Here is a 15,634-nt window from a genome sequence, read left to right on the forward strand (position 1 = left end):
GTCTGATGTGGCTACATTCAGGCTCTAATGACAAAATTACCTGTTTTCAACTTCTGTTCAAAGAGAAACTCCATACCAGCAGAGTGCTACTTAGACACGAACATTAATACAGAAATGCCTGATTCAGAGCTCTGAAAACACTAATTAATCACAGCACTGCCTTTATGAGTGATCATTTACAAATGCCACGCCAGCTCTGCACCACCCTGAGATTGCTGGCAATGCCTCATCCCAAGCAGAAAAAATATCCTCACTACTTGCTGAATATCATACTGCTTGGACAGCAAGTGTAAGCCATCAGTTTTGATGAAAGCAAACTTGAAAGATGAAACAAGGCACTTGAGATTGTAAGAAAGCAACTGCCTCAATTTTAATATCTCCCTACTGACTTTTACCTCCAAGACAAAAAGAATTTGGTTAAGTTTGCACAGCAGCTCAAGGATGGACTGGACAGCTTGAAGCATTACAAGACTTGAAGACATAAGCTTTGCTCCACAACCTCAACAATAATAAGATGTTTGTGAGTAGAAAAACGTGGAAGCCGAGATGGTTGGGTCATTCCAACCACTGTGTTCCTCTGCACTAGGATAAAAAGTAGATTCAGTGCAACCCTGCAGATACCTTAATTAATTCAAAAATCTGTTGGAAAAGCTGGCAACCATTTTGTATATTTTCGGAAGCAGAGCTGAAGTGGAACATATTCTCCCAGTCCAACCTAACAACCACATGGTAAGCTGTTGGCTTCAGGACAGCAGATTATGTCAGCTAATAACCACCCCTTGCTTTACTCTTGCTCAGCCCTTTGGCCCATCTCATCCAGCCAAACTGGGTTTTCAAAACAGCTCATTGTTGGTTGTTGCAGGTGTCATTAGTCACCTTGTCCATGCTTTATCCAGTTATTTACAGTGCCCAACCAGCACCCTCTGAAAATGCACCAAGGTTCCTGGTGCCAAGTTTAATTATCCCCTTGCTTAAGAACTGCAGGTTATTTTATGTGAAGCAATGGAGAGGTGTACTTGCTGGACAAAGGGAAAGCCTTACACTGTGCCTCATTTCCTGAAGGAGACTTGAATTTAAACCTACTTAACTAACTACCTCACTGTGCAAAGAGCAGTGTGCTTATTGTTAGGAAGCATCATAGAAACACCACAGTCAGCTACAATTTTCGTTGCTCTGCAGAAGCAGCATATTCCTTTTCCCACTGCCTGAGGCTCTGCCTCACCTCTTTACCAACAGGGTAGATTTGGAACTACAGTAACACCAGCCTCCTGCTCCCCTCCCACACAAGACCACCCTTAACAAGGCAGCTCCCTCTTGTCTCAGCACAGGGTTGGACACTGACACCCCACAGGGCAGCACCAGAGGGCTGAAACATGCTGCCAGCCCCCTCAAGGAATCCTGGCACAGAACCCTCAGGCCAAACATAATCAAGTTCCCAAAAGAAAAGCATTCAAGTGTCAGGAACTCTCCTTCTCGGCCTCCAAGGAATCCTACAGAATCCTCCAGCAGCCCAGCTGACTGTGCTTATTGCTGCATCCTTCACTTTATAGGTCAACATATACCAGAGAGCCAGCAATTCTCAGCTAATCTGATTTCTGTGCAGACTGACAAATGGCTCCCAATAAGAACATAAAAACCCAGTAAAATCAAGAGTCTCTCTAATCAACTCACTTGATGCAATGCAGTAAGCCTGCAGAAAGCTCACACACTTTGTTAACACATTGGATTGCACTTTGTGGCAGGATCTCAGGGGGCTGGCAGCAGTGGGGGGACCCCAGCCCAGGCCAGCTGCTGGAAGGAACGTGTTCCTCTTTGTTTTTTGTGCTCCACTCAATGCTATGTTATTTTGAAACTGATTCATGGTAATTCTTTGACATACTATTCGTGTGCTTGCCAAATGCCAAAGCTTAAAACTGGAGTGTGAACATAGATTCACAAAGGAGGTTCTTGCTCTACCACTGGATTATCCCAGCCTGGAAACTTCTTATAGGTGACCCAACAAAACCATGAACTGACATTGCTGGTGGGGTGCGTAAAACATCTTTCCCATGAAGGCCAAGCACCTTGCCTTGTTACCAAGCCTGTAGCTCTGTCACATTCTAACCCTCCAACCTCCTGATCCTACACTCTTTACCCCACAAAGCTCACTCATCACTGAGAAGAGCTTCAGAAACGTAACGACATCACTGACATATATATGGCACCCCATATATATGGCACCCCTCCTCTTCCCACAGCAAGGCTGTGGTGACACAGGGCACTGCATGTCCCAGGAGCCAAATGGCTGAACCCAGTGAGTCAGGAGAGGAGGAGATGATGTGCAGAGAGGCAGGTGGAAAATCATGGCCTCCTCCTCCACAATGGCCCTCAGCTGCTCTTAGAAGATGATGAGGATTTCCAGCTAAAACACTGGTGCTCTCAAAGGTCTGGCACTCGAGCTGCTTGAGCAGGTAAAAGGGACGGTGAATCTGTCAAGGTCTCTGATTAAGTGTGAAAGAAAAGCCCTGTGCACACAATGCTCTTACTGAAGCTATAAATAGTCCCCTCTACACCAAAGTTGTGCATACTGTATTGACACTTCTGGCTTAATAGGATTTCCTTGGCAGCCTGAACCAGCTCAGGCTGCTGCAGGGCAGTCTTGCTGAGCCATTTTCACAACACATGCATACTGCTGTGACTGGAGGGACCACAGGAGATAATCGTGTTCTCAGTGTCCTGATCACACTAAGACAGAAAAAGACTCTGAGAAACTCCTAGAGCGTTGTTATTAGTTTGAATGCACAGCGTAAGAGGGAGAAAACTTCCAGGATGGAAGTTTTTCAATGTAACAAACTTATCTCCCAGCTACCTATCAGAACTTACTACAAATGCAATTTTTTCTTCTTTATATTCATCCTTCTTGCAGTGCTAGAGAAAGATAAGAAAAAATGTTCTAATAACATATATAATTCTTATATCAAATAATGTAAAATATTATTTTCCTATTCAAATATATCATGTCATTTCAGTTCCTATAAGTAAATTAAACCAGTTCTCTCACTAATGGCTCATTACTGACTTCAAGTATGTAAGACAAGAATTTAAACATCTCTTATACTGCTTTATTCCTTCTAAAGAAATCCCACCCTGTTTGAGTTACCATCTGTTAACCTGACAGGCTGACCTGAGAACTGTTGACCAAATAATCTTTTATTGTAACATTTCCACTACATCATCTTTGCCTTTGTGGTGCTGGGAATCATGTCCAAGTTTTGCCCTGACCCTTTAAGCATCTACCAGATTTATCTCCTGCCCTCAGACCTGAGGATGAGCCACTCTGCTGAGCCTGTGCCTGCCTTCCCAGGTACAGCCACAGTATTGCTTCACCTGCCCTGCCTCATTTCTTCCTGGATAAAGCACTCCAAAACCTGTCTGCTCATGTGCTGTGGAGAAAGCTAATGTTGACCCTTTCATACCCAAAAGGTGTAAGTACCAAGGGCCTGACTATAAGTACCTGACTGCATAGCCAGCTACCCCACTTTGCACCATAGTTGCAAGGGCTGGGCACTACCTGGCTGAAAACATCACCCCAACATCTTGGGGCATGAGTCCCCGACCAGGAGGCATCAAACTTTATGTTGTACAGATGGAGAATAAAAAGATGTCTTCTGGTACCTCATGTCATTCCCATCATTGCCCCACAGACAACTTACCTCAGCAAGGAATGATGCAGGACAGCTGCCTACTGCATATTCCCTACCAGCCCCATCTTCCTTCAGCTGCTCCATCACCACAAAGCAACACAGAAACCACGCAGGGCAATTGTACACATACACCCACAGGCTAAGTGGATGCACATACTCCATACTGCAGTACTGCACAGTGCTGACCCAACCTGCTCAAGATGAGCTCTCAATCGTGCCTGTTGCCCTGGGCATGCTGCATCCCCAGGGCTTAGAGATGCAAACTCTCTGTGCAGCACTTCTGTGTTTTTCTGGAATGACATTTAGCTATTTGGAGCACTGGGAATTTGTAACACAAGAAGAAGAAATAATAAAGTTGACCTCAAGCTGGTTCAATACACTCATCCTGAAACTAAAGTAGCTAGAACATGGTGCATCATTTTTTCCTACCACAGTTTTAGCTGTTATGGAAAATGCAGCAATGAAGAAAAGAGCTGGCTCATGAGCTAACATTACCTGTCTACACCTCTTCTGCTCCTTCAGTATGCTCTGTATGCCACAGCACTGATACATGTAGTGCTTGCATGGCTATCTAAGAACCCCAGGCAGAAGTGATTGCAAGAGATACATGTAGTTCAAAATTTCATTAAAGAAATGGCTATAATACAATCACAAGCCACTCAATGCACTGGAGGCTGAATGTTGCTAAGGAAAATTATGAACCTCCTCCTGCAAATATTCTTATCTACCCACAACAGAGAAAGAACCAATAGTGTAGCAACATCTATATTCAGCACAAGGACTAGACTAGAATAAGGTGATATTAAATAGCTTAAAACAAAGAAGATAGCAAAATGTAATGTGCCTCAACAAACCAAGTGAATCAGGGCTAAGAGGCTCTAACAGCTATGTCTTGCACTTAGGCACCTTTTAGGAAACCTTTTGTAGGAGATGGAAGGACAGCCAGCTCCCCAAGAGCTTCTGCACTGGATGGATGATGGACAGGCGGCTCCTTTTGCAAAACCCATTTTCTTCATTCTGTACAGTGGATAATTCAGCTCAAGGATAAGGAAATAAAAAAAAAAAAAGCAGAGAGGGAGGTAGGGAAAATGCTTGAATGCTAAAATAGGCAAATTACTGAGCTAGAAAATCTAGATTAAATCAAGCATTCCTGCAAATGTGTAATAGAGAAACAAATGGCTCCCATCTGGAAGCTCAGCAAATTAACTTGGATCCTGGTTAAGACAACAGCACCAGAGTCTGCTTCCAGAAATGTAAATATCCAGTGTGCATTTGCAATCCAATAACAGGCTAAAAATATAAGACAACTCAGAATGGAAATCTGATTTTGTGTCTACCCTCTTAATGGGAAATAAAACAATAATTCTTTAGACACAGCAATCTGGATTTATTTTTTCCTTCTTGGAGAGATGATGCAAGACGTCTTTGCACCAGGAAAGTCTTTCAGCTGCTTCTGACTGCAAGGCCATAGCTCACATGTTGGAGGCCTGACTCTTCTCCGTCGTAGTCTGCTTCCCCACCTCCTTTTCCATTCTGTGTCCCCTGGCTGCTCCACTGTACTGTCCTCAGCTCCCTGTTTATTTTTACCACTTCACTTGATTCTTCCTACTAAGAGTATTCTGGCTCCATTTCCCCCCAGAGGCTTATCTCTGGTCTTCCAGTAAGAGAAAGGCTCTTGGTCTCAGTGTGCAGATGGAGAACTCAACCACAGGCATGAACTAGGCTCAGGATTAAATTTAGCCCAGAAGAGGATAGTCTTTCTGCCGGTAGACCAGGAAGGCAATTTGGAGCAGGAACCTATTTTAGATGCTCTCTGGTGGTGTCTGCCTCCCTCTAGGCTATAGAGAGAGTCTGGGGAGACCAGCCTTAGACTCTGAGCATCATCCCTTAGGACCTTTTGATGCTACAAAAGGAAGTAAAAGCTATTACAAGTTAATGTCATCCATATAGTTTAAGAGCTGACACTGGAAGGGAAGTTTTAGGATGTTCCACTAGCAGAAGGCATTCATGGGAAAAAAAGGATGTTTTCTCTGTGTATGAGATATGCCCTTCTGTGATCACAGCAGACACAGCCAGGAGTTTTAAACTACAGAAAAAACCACCTCTAGAGACAGGATAATCAGGAAAATCAGTTAATTCCCACATCTGCTTTTAATAAACAGATGGCGGGGGGGGGGGGGATTGGTAAATGTGGACTCAAAAGCACATAATATCCAAACTTAGGAGAGCAAAGAACATATGAACATTAATAGCAGCAGTCAGATAGATTGTTAGATAATTAGCCAGAATTCACAGATGATAAGTAAGAAACAAGAGCATGGATTAACATACTGATACCAAAAGAAAGCGCATTGCAAGAGAAAACTCGGGTAGCAGAATAAGAAAGTCCAAAGGTCTGCGGTGGTATGGGGCCCACACTGCTTGGTAGAAGGAGGGGCCACATCACAGGTTATTCTACACCCTACAGAGCCTGCATGGCAGTGCAGTGCAGATTGCAAGGTTCACAGCAAGACAGAAGTGCCAACAGGGCTTATCTTGCTGTGGGAATGCAACTTCCCAAAATACCCAACTGAAGAACCCACTTCTAACGTAAAGAGCTGACCACAGATATTCCTGGAAGCAGAGGACAACAATTGTAATCCTCCAGCTTCTGAACTAGAAAAGGACAGTTCTAATTTAGACACTGTAAGTAGCTGAAAGTCCTCAATGAAAGCAACTCTGGAGGCAACTGTAATCACGGAGAGCTGATTTAGGGAAACACAAAAATTCATCTTTTCAATTTCCCATAAGCTTTGAGGAAGCTAAAGAACTCGGCATGGAAGTCAACTGGACAGAAGTGCTCAAGAACACACTTGTAAGAAGATTAGAATATCTGCATAGCAAAGATGGAAAAAAAAAAGTTGGTACTGAACAATTCCAAACAAAGGAGAGGAGATAATCTAGGGAATGACTCCTGATCTAAGTGGAGAAAAAAAAAAATCACCAAAAAGGGATTTTTAGGGCTAAGCAGAGTGTATGTGAGGAATGGAAAAGAAGGACTGCTCATCAAAGACAGCTGTGTCAGAGGTCAGGAAACAAAGATAGAAAGAGAAATTGCCAACGTCAAGCTGAATTAGGTCATGAAAATAAAAATAAAGAACAAAGATCAAAATATTCATCAATGATACAATTTTTTTAAAAAAAAGTACAGAAAGTGGAAACTAGCAGCACTTGGCTGATGTATCTTAAAACAAAAACACAAGAAAGGAGAGGAGCTTTTGTTGTTACTGCATCAGGATGGCAAACAGCAGATGGAAAAAAATAAACTCACAGCGCTGACAAAAAAACCCCTTCAAACCATTAAACAGTCCAGGATCAAGCTGAAACTGAAAGTTTTTCTAGTCGGGGTGGAGGTGAACAGCCTATCCCCTAGGGCAAGCATCCAAGAGGGGAGCAATTTGTTTGGGCTGGAGTCTCCTCCCTGCTCCCTGCAACAACGGGAGACTGGGCTGTGCAATCAACACAGCCTCATGAAATCTGCTGTTTTGAAACATGCTGACCACAACCAGCTCACAGAGAAACCTAAACAAGAGGACAATGAGAGTGTGATGATGTGTGATGATGAGTGTGTAGAAAAATATCTTAAAAATAAGGTTAAATGGGATCAATTGCCACTTGTAGCCTTATCCCACAGCACCAGAGGAAAGGTTGATGTTCCCCTTGCATCCCTTTTCTGACTTAAGCACAATTCTCCCACACTTGGAGGTTGAGAGGAAGGGAGACTGTTTATTTATAAGCACCGTGTTTATAAGCACTGGTCATTTGAGTAATTTCTGAAGAGGGACAAAGCTACCCCACCAAAACAATCTGTTGCTGGTTTGGAGTAGTCTGTCTGACCTTTACTTACTAAAACTTGGTAGCAAAGGAGTTAAGATCAAAACCAAGCTTTGCTCTGAATAACCTTAACATAGCACAGACATCTTTCTGGAGCTCAGTCTCTTCAGCATGTGGAGCAAATGCAAACTTACATAATTTAAAAGCACTTCAAGACTGTTTCTTCCACTGTATGGAATTAAAGAAAGGTGATTGATGGACCTGAGAAAGCTGGATTGTAAAAGTGGGCAACAGGAGCCAGTTTCAAAGTTTTCTCATTCTCCAACAAAAGTGTCACTGTCAAAGCACAGAGTTGCCTTTAAGGGACAAGAAAATATTTCCAAGTGCAGACAAAATGTGCTATAACTTCATCAAGTCGTGGTCCACCATGCACACAGCAACTGGCTTTGTGCCTGATGTTTATTGAGACTAAATGCAAAACCTCTGCAACAACAGAACTGGCATCACACAAGCCAGAGAAGCGAACTTATTATTATCCGGAATTATTATTACACTGCATTATTAACCAAAACAACTTAAGGAAAAGGTTAAGGAACTGTGAGTAACTTCATGACTTAAGCCCAACTCCACTGGTGCTCATTGGCTCCAAGCTGGCTCAGCAGGGCACACAAGCAAATGTATCATTGCTATCCAGAGTAATGAGGAACAGCTTAAGCTCTAACCTCAGGGCACATTTGAGGACATCTCTTTAAACAGCGAGACAATTAAAACCTGAACTAGCACATAGGCAGGTCCACAGCACCAACAGGTGTCGGAGGGTTCCTCTGAGTCAGTGGTCTTGGTGCAGCATACTACACCGTGTTAAGACTTGTAGCTGTAAAAATGTAAAAAATGTACAAGTTTGTAGAATGCATGAAGAACCAACCTGGAATCTTTTCTGTGGTCTTGCCTTTTCTCTCACAAACTAATGGATTTTGCAGTGTTCAGTCATTTCCCTAAATTCAGCTGCATATTCAGCTCCATAACTAAGCATGAAAAGTTCTCCCTCTACACTACATAGCCAAAAGCAGAGACCTTCTGAGAAGAAAACCAGAATGTGAGCAGATATTCCCAGACTGTTCCAGACAATGAGATGACCCATGAATATTTTCACATGCTCTGCACCTATTCCACTAACATAAAGCAAAACACTTGTGACCTCTCATCAACAAAATCTTTCAAGTATCATTATTCACCTGGATTAAGTACGCACTTGCACTTATGTGCACAAATAAATCCAGCCAACCCCGAGATAATTTAAGCATATTCCTCAAATGAAATACAAGACTGGATGTTCTGCCTCAGGGCAGACTTCAGATCCTTTCATTACACACGTTTCAATGCAAGACAGAAGCACAATGCTGAGGCAAAGGACGAGACTGAAAAAGAGGCAGGCCACACATCAAAATTTATTTCATGGCCTTATCTTTAAATCAGACTTGCAGGGAAAGAACAGCAGGGAAGAGGTTCAAAAATTGTTTCAAAGACACTACTGCACTTGCTGTCTGGCAGTAGATTAATCATTTAGTTGTCAACCTTGCAATAACTATAATTGTTTTGGAAGACATTCATATTGCAAAACTGTAAGCACATATAGTAACAGTGAGTCAAGTTGAATCTAGTCCTTCTTCATTTTACATTTGCTTTAGACATGTTTTCTCCAGTACAGAAAGAACCAACTTAAAGGGAAAAAAACCCATCATGTAGATTAGAGTTTATTGATTACCCAGACACTAATTACAGCCCAGCTCTTTGAGATCTCTCCAAGGGGAAAGGAAGATATGGTATTTACAGAAACTACTTCTAATGAGAAAACCTTAAGGCAAGGAAGGTGAACCTGAGAGCAATGAGTACCAATTTTATAGAATATAAACAACTGTTTGCTCTTGTAATTGCATTTGCCTTTCTAACTACAGTCCCTATTCTCTACCCTCCTCCAGAAACACCCACTACTAGACAAGGATGGCCAAAGCTTGTTACATCACTGTAACTACAGGGAAAACATGTTATGATTTGCTTAAACTCACTTTTTTCAGGGAAAGCCTTAAGTTTATCAGTTAAAAAAAAAAAAAAGCCATAAAATCAGTGTCACAGACAGACTATCCCTTTTCCCCCACTGATTTGAACACCACAGTATTGAATAGAGCTCTATGATGAAAGACTATTTTATTCCCAAAACAAAACCCAGTGTCCCAAGCAGAGAAGTTCACTTCAGAGAGGGCATCAAGGCCAGGAAAAAGGAGCTACTTCTTCCAAGTCTTTTCCTGACAAGACAATTTTGTTGAATGTAATGATGAAGTCTCTTTTGTTGGCTACAGACCTAAGCCAGCAGGACCTTCACCTGCTCTTCTGCAGGCAGAAGACACTCCTGCAAAGCTAATCCCTGTTAAACTCCTGTGTTATAGCTACATGCTGAAGCTCCAGCACCTGGAGTGAACAAGGAGCCCTGGCCACGCGACTGTCACACCTTTTCTAACAGCCTTGGGCTCTGCAGGTACAGAGTCTGCCTCCATCAGATGTGAAGTTCCTGCAGTTCCTCCATCACCAAAGGAAGGAAGCTGAAAAAAAACCCCAAATGAGCATAAAGCAACTATGCTTTAAAAAATACTCTGAACTGAGCTACAGCTGAGCTTGCATGCGAAGAGATTTGGGTTTCATGGACAAGCAGCGACAACAGGAGAAGAATTAAGTAAACAGACATTTGCAAAATACAACTTTCAAAACAAATTTGTCAGAAAATGGCAACTTTTGTGAAGAGTAGGAATAGGATGGAATGGACATTCTCACAGCATCACGTTTTTATTTAGAGAAGACAACCAAGGAAAAAAATAAATACATTTTGCAGATGGTCTGTCTCCGAGTGGCCCCGATAAAAGCTGCTGTGCCCTGAATCTGGGCCAGCCACATTCCATCTCCAATTGCACAGCCCTCAGAAGCATTAGCAGTAATTAAGAAGAGCCAACCATAGTGATAAGCCAGATGTCTATAAAAAAAATACATGATGCACTGATACAGATTTATTTTTTCTTTCACTTCTTTTTGGTGGACTCACATGGTACACTCCTTATAAAGACATTTTTCAAGTCCTTCACAGTCGTTCCTTCAATGTTGACTCACTGAATCCCAGATGGGACCCTTGGCATCACTCATCCCAGCAGGTCTCCAGTACAGCACCAAGGACTTCATGTGTGGTCATCATGCAGATACTGCTCTTTCAAATTGCCACACAAGTGCCTGAAGCACAATTCTTTGGAATTCACTGTGATCTCACAAAAAGCATTGAGAACCACTGATCTAGTTGAATACCTTTTCATTCAAATAATTTCTCCAAGAATTCTGGCACCCAGCCACCACCCAGTTGGCCTATACCACCTATTTTCAACAGATATGCAACCCTGACCTAAAAGCCTCCAAAAGATGAGAACTCCAATAGTCAGAAACAATTTTCTTCAAACAGTGATGTTCTTCTACAATTAAGCAAGCAAAGGAAGTACAGTTTTTGCTGTGATAGAAGTAGGATAGGGGAATTCGATCATTTTGTGTCATCTCCCTCTTTGTACCATATATAACTCAGTGCTCACTTGTGCAGCTCACTGAAAGATTAGTTGGCTCATTCAGACAGGCAAGGGTAGACTCCTAAGGCGTTTAAGTGATTTGGGGCAGGATGATCATCATCTGTCTCCTCCCTGCCCACAATTAACTGTTCCATGGCCCCTGTCTTGTGATAGGCCTCAGCACGCTGGGGAACTGAGAGAAACAGAGGAGCTGAGCTCCTTCCAACATGGTTGGGAGCATCTCTTTTCCTTCAGCCTTCTGTGGTTTAAAGGAAGTTATCACAAAGGGAACCAATCCCACTGATGATCCAGGATCTTGTGTATTCAACCTAAAGCTCAGCATTTCAAACAGCAGGGAAATCAAACAACAAAGCTTTGCAGTAAGCTGATAAATCATCGTGTGTCTATGCTCAGATGGTTGAAAGGAGCACAACAAACTTGAAACAGCCAGCAAATTTCTAAAATTAAACAGTTCTTGGTGTTACAGAGGTCAGCCATCTGTTCAAATGTTCATGTTTTAGTTAATATTCCTCTTCCTCTCTTCTCTCCTGACTCAAGCATACTCCCTAGGAAGAAGACAGTATGACTCCTTAGGAAGAGAAGAATATCGCTGAAGTCACCACAGCTAGACAGCCAACCTCTTCCACGAAGAACTGCCCACAGAAAGCACATTTGTGGTTAGGACAGACTCTGGAGGCAAACAAGAAAAGTGGCGGAAAGAATAGTGTATTATCCAGGTCTCCCAGGAGCACCAAAGCCCGCAGAGCCAAGATTTCTAGTGACAGCTGCAAGAGAAGTTGTCAGGTTCTGAAAGCTGCACTCAGCATCCCTGGCTTGTCAGGTGACCTCTGGACCACCCTCCATCCCATCCTTCCTAACCTCTGCTCAGTCTTGCAGGGCACCAAGAAACATCAGAGAGCACCTCAGATTCAGCTTTAAGCTGCCATCTCATGACAGGGAGAGAGTGAAATATGACTGCTCTCAACAGATTTCACATACATTTGTAGAAGAACTGCTTACTTTATAAAAAATTGGAATTATCTGGAGTTATTCAGCAAGCAAGGCCAGCCCCAGGCTGAAGCTGGATTTAGAGAGCAAGAAGTGGGCTCCAAGTTATGTATGGTATGAAGAGATATGATGTAAAACAACAAAATTTTGCTGTTTGACATCTTTGCACAGTCTGGGTTATTCTGTCCTCTCCTCTGTTCCTGATAATACAGGGAGGAACAAAAATCCCATGAGCTCTGAGAAAGGTGAAGAATGAGTGGGACAGGAAGACAGAAGCCAAACAAGCATTTTCAGGAAGAAACCAAACTTGGGCAGGGGAAAAGCAAAAGTGAAAGAAGATGTGCAAGTGGTTGACTGAGAATAGGCTGGTCTTCTGCAACTATCAACCTGCTTAAAAAGCGTCTTCAAGGAAACTGGCCAGTGCATTTTAGATATGGGTAGTTATTGTCCATCAGGACATCGGGCATACAGGAAAAGGCAAAAAATGCATCTTTAAATCTTTGGCTTTAGGCTAGAAATTATATCCTCAAAAGGGACAAAGCAACATATTGCTTTATTGTGTGTAATTTTAAACCAGCAGGAGTTGGAAGAGGTTTTGATAAAGACATTTGGATAATATTCTGTATAACAGACATATTGTGTATCCACTCCTAAACCCATCTTGGAACAGGTGTGAATCCCTGGTATTGTACGTGGCTTAATTCAGGGGAATAACAGTGAATGAATTACTGGAAATATTGCCATTCATTATTTTCAAACACCTCCAGTTTAAAGCCTAGCGAACGATTCACAGCCTGACCTTTGGGATGAATGTAAAAGCAGTACTACAGCACCAAAACAAAATATTTTCCTGTTTTTTTAAAGTCAATAGGACCTGTATTATTTGAAGAATGGTAGCCTCAGGGAATCTGTTTCACTGCAAAGCCATTTAGGCAGCTGTCATTAGTTTAAAAGCCCATTTTTGTTTAATGACTGCTGTTTCACATACTCCCAATGCCATGCATCATAGCTGTCATCCCTAAACCTTAGATTTATGAAAGCATACAGCAGCAGCATTATACTCAGGAGTCTGCTGATATTCCCATTATTAAACCACTTCTTACAAGTTTTGACTCGTGTTTAGGTGAAACAAATCCTGTGTTTTGTGTGGGTGCTGTCATGGAGGTGGATGCTGCTCAGTTCCCCCAGAATGCCTGGCCGTCCAGGCAGAGACATCAGCATCCCCAGCTGGGGCATCTTGCAGAGCTTGGGAGAAGGATGCTTGAGATGCAATGAGAAATAAAATAAAACTTTTTCATTTCTTTAGGTATTCTTTATCATCATGGGAAGGATTCAGAGGGGTTGGAAAGCATGACAGGGCCCACTCTCCTACTAAGTCACACTTTAACAAGGGTGCAGAGAAAATGTGGCTGGAGGGGAACACTACCTCAAAGTCATTAAAATATCTGGAAATAATTGAAGAACCAGATAATCTGCAAAACCAAACCCTTTTTCCTAGAGTCCCAGACTATGATCTTTAAAACACACTGATTCAGGAGGACACTCTGAAGTAATTTCCCAGGTAACACACAAAATACATTATTTAGTACCTGCCTGCTCTGAAATTCCTTTTGCTCCTGCTATCTTCTATCAGTCCTCCACTCAGCTGCCACTTTGCAGGTAAATTCTCCTCCCATTATTTTTTATAGTGGAGAACAGGGACCATTCAATCCTTTTACCTCACTCTGAGGAGCTGAGTCTATGAACTGTACTTGGTCAAACTTAAATAACCAATCAAAACAAAAAAAAAAAAAAAAAAAAAGCTGTTTTCTTCAGATTCAAACCAGTTAGAAAACACATGAAAACTCAGGGAAGGCATTCCTGGCATATTCTGAAACCAGTGAGCACAGATTTTACATTCTCAAGTCTATATTTTCAGGCACTTATATTAACATACCTCTCTATTGTGGTCTTTGTTGCAGTGTGAAAACATTTCATTATCATTCATAAATAAGGTATTTTTACCTAGGAAAGAAAAGGACTTAAAAACAACCTGCCTTAGTGATTCCAATATAAATTACCAGCTCTAGATAGTTAACTATTCTGACAAATAGGCAGTAATGATAAATAACAAGCAATGAGACATAATATACACCCATAAGGATATATGTCTTAATACTGATGTGCCACAAAATAATTTCTTGATGGTAAATACCTAAAATGAAGTTTCCTCCCCAAATTACAAAAAGTTACATTTTTCCTAAATTATTTTGCCCATGGCATTTCATTGAATACAATGACAAATTATATCCCCTTGAAATTCAATGAAGGTCAAACACAATTTTTTTTTGATGGAATGAAAAATTCTTTAGTTTAATCCACTTCATTTTTGCTGTAACAGATTTACTATACTCAATTTACTGATGAATTCAATATTGAGATAATGAATTTTCAGGCATTAGGGCATAAGATATCCAGCTAGCAAGCACCTAGCAAAGAAAATCTCTCCCATCACTCCTGCACAAAAGCAGGAACACCTCTACAGCTGGGATCTACAGCCCAGTCCTCTCCCAGCTCTCCAATCCTGTCTGCACTTGAATAGAACAAAGCAGTTTAGTTGGAAAAAGACCCAGAGTGATCATCTAGTTCAGCTGCAGATCCCAATGCTTCTTTCCAAACAACAACAAAATCTAGACAAGGGACTGATAGCCATGTCTGCTCTTCCTGGGAGTTCCTGCTAGCTCTCTGGAAAGGAACAACTGGGATTATGACTGCTAAGAGACAAGATTTTATGGTAGCCCAAGGGTGATATTTATAAATACCAAATACATAGGGAGAAGGAAACAAAACTGCCTGGCTTAGCTGAGACTCTCTTTGTTCACACAAAAAAGTTTGCACTCCACCAACGCCAGTGATGCTCTGCTGGAACTTCACCAGAACACCGTGCAGGAGGGAAATGTCTGGACCTGACAGCAGATGTACATGCAGCCCTTGTTGGTGTTGGGGGAACTCCCCCCTCCCAAAAAAGTCCCAAACAAAGACTGCCAAACAAAACCATTAACAAAGCAATGTGCATCCTATGTAAAAAATATCCACGTATTTTGTTATGGCAAAATTGATACTTTATGTTCCTCTACCCTAAATGATGTAATGGAGCCCAGACTTTCCCAGCTGATTTCCATACCTACTGCAACAGCTCGTGGTCAGCAGGGAACAGGACTGTGCAAGAACCTGGCTGTGGACCTGCACTGGCAAACCCACAGCATCTTCTCCCCTATTCACTGGACATGCTGTGCTGCCCACACTGAACCAGCCACTACCACGGGGGTTTTCCTATTTAAGGTAGTAGTCAAGCAGTTATTGAATCTTATTCTCTATTCCTGGTAATTTAGGAGAAGGCTGTAAAACTCCCCATATTAAATGCCTCCTTCATTTCAAATGAAGGCTTGATGGGGATGGAAATGTTCCTTTTGTCTCTCTTTATGTTAATACTCACACAACTGCAGACCACCCTCCAGACAACCATGGCTGCTTCCTGCTGCCTTTTGGTGCCATGAG

At 42.1% G+C, this 15,634-nt stretch overlaps 1 protein-coding gene across 1 annotated transcript in view; it reads right to left on the bottom strand.

Moving 5' to 3' along the window:
• The window catches only part of HPCAL1 (hippocalcin like 1), a 64,582-nt gene that overhangs the window by 27,631 nt on the left and 21,317 nt on the right, over positions 1-15,634 (bottom strand). The window lies entirely within an intron of this gene.

Source organism: Sylvia atricapilla, chromosome 3 (genome assembly GCF_009819655.1).
Source record: "Sylvia atricapilla isolate bSylAtr1 chromosome 3, bSylAtr1.pri, whole genome shotgun sequence".
NCBI classification, from domain to species: domain Eukaryota; kingdom Metazoa; phylum Chordata; class Aves; order Passeriformes; family Sylviidae; genus Sylvia; species Sylvia atricapilla.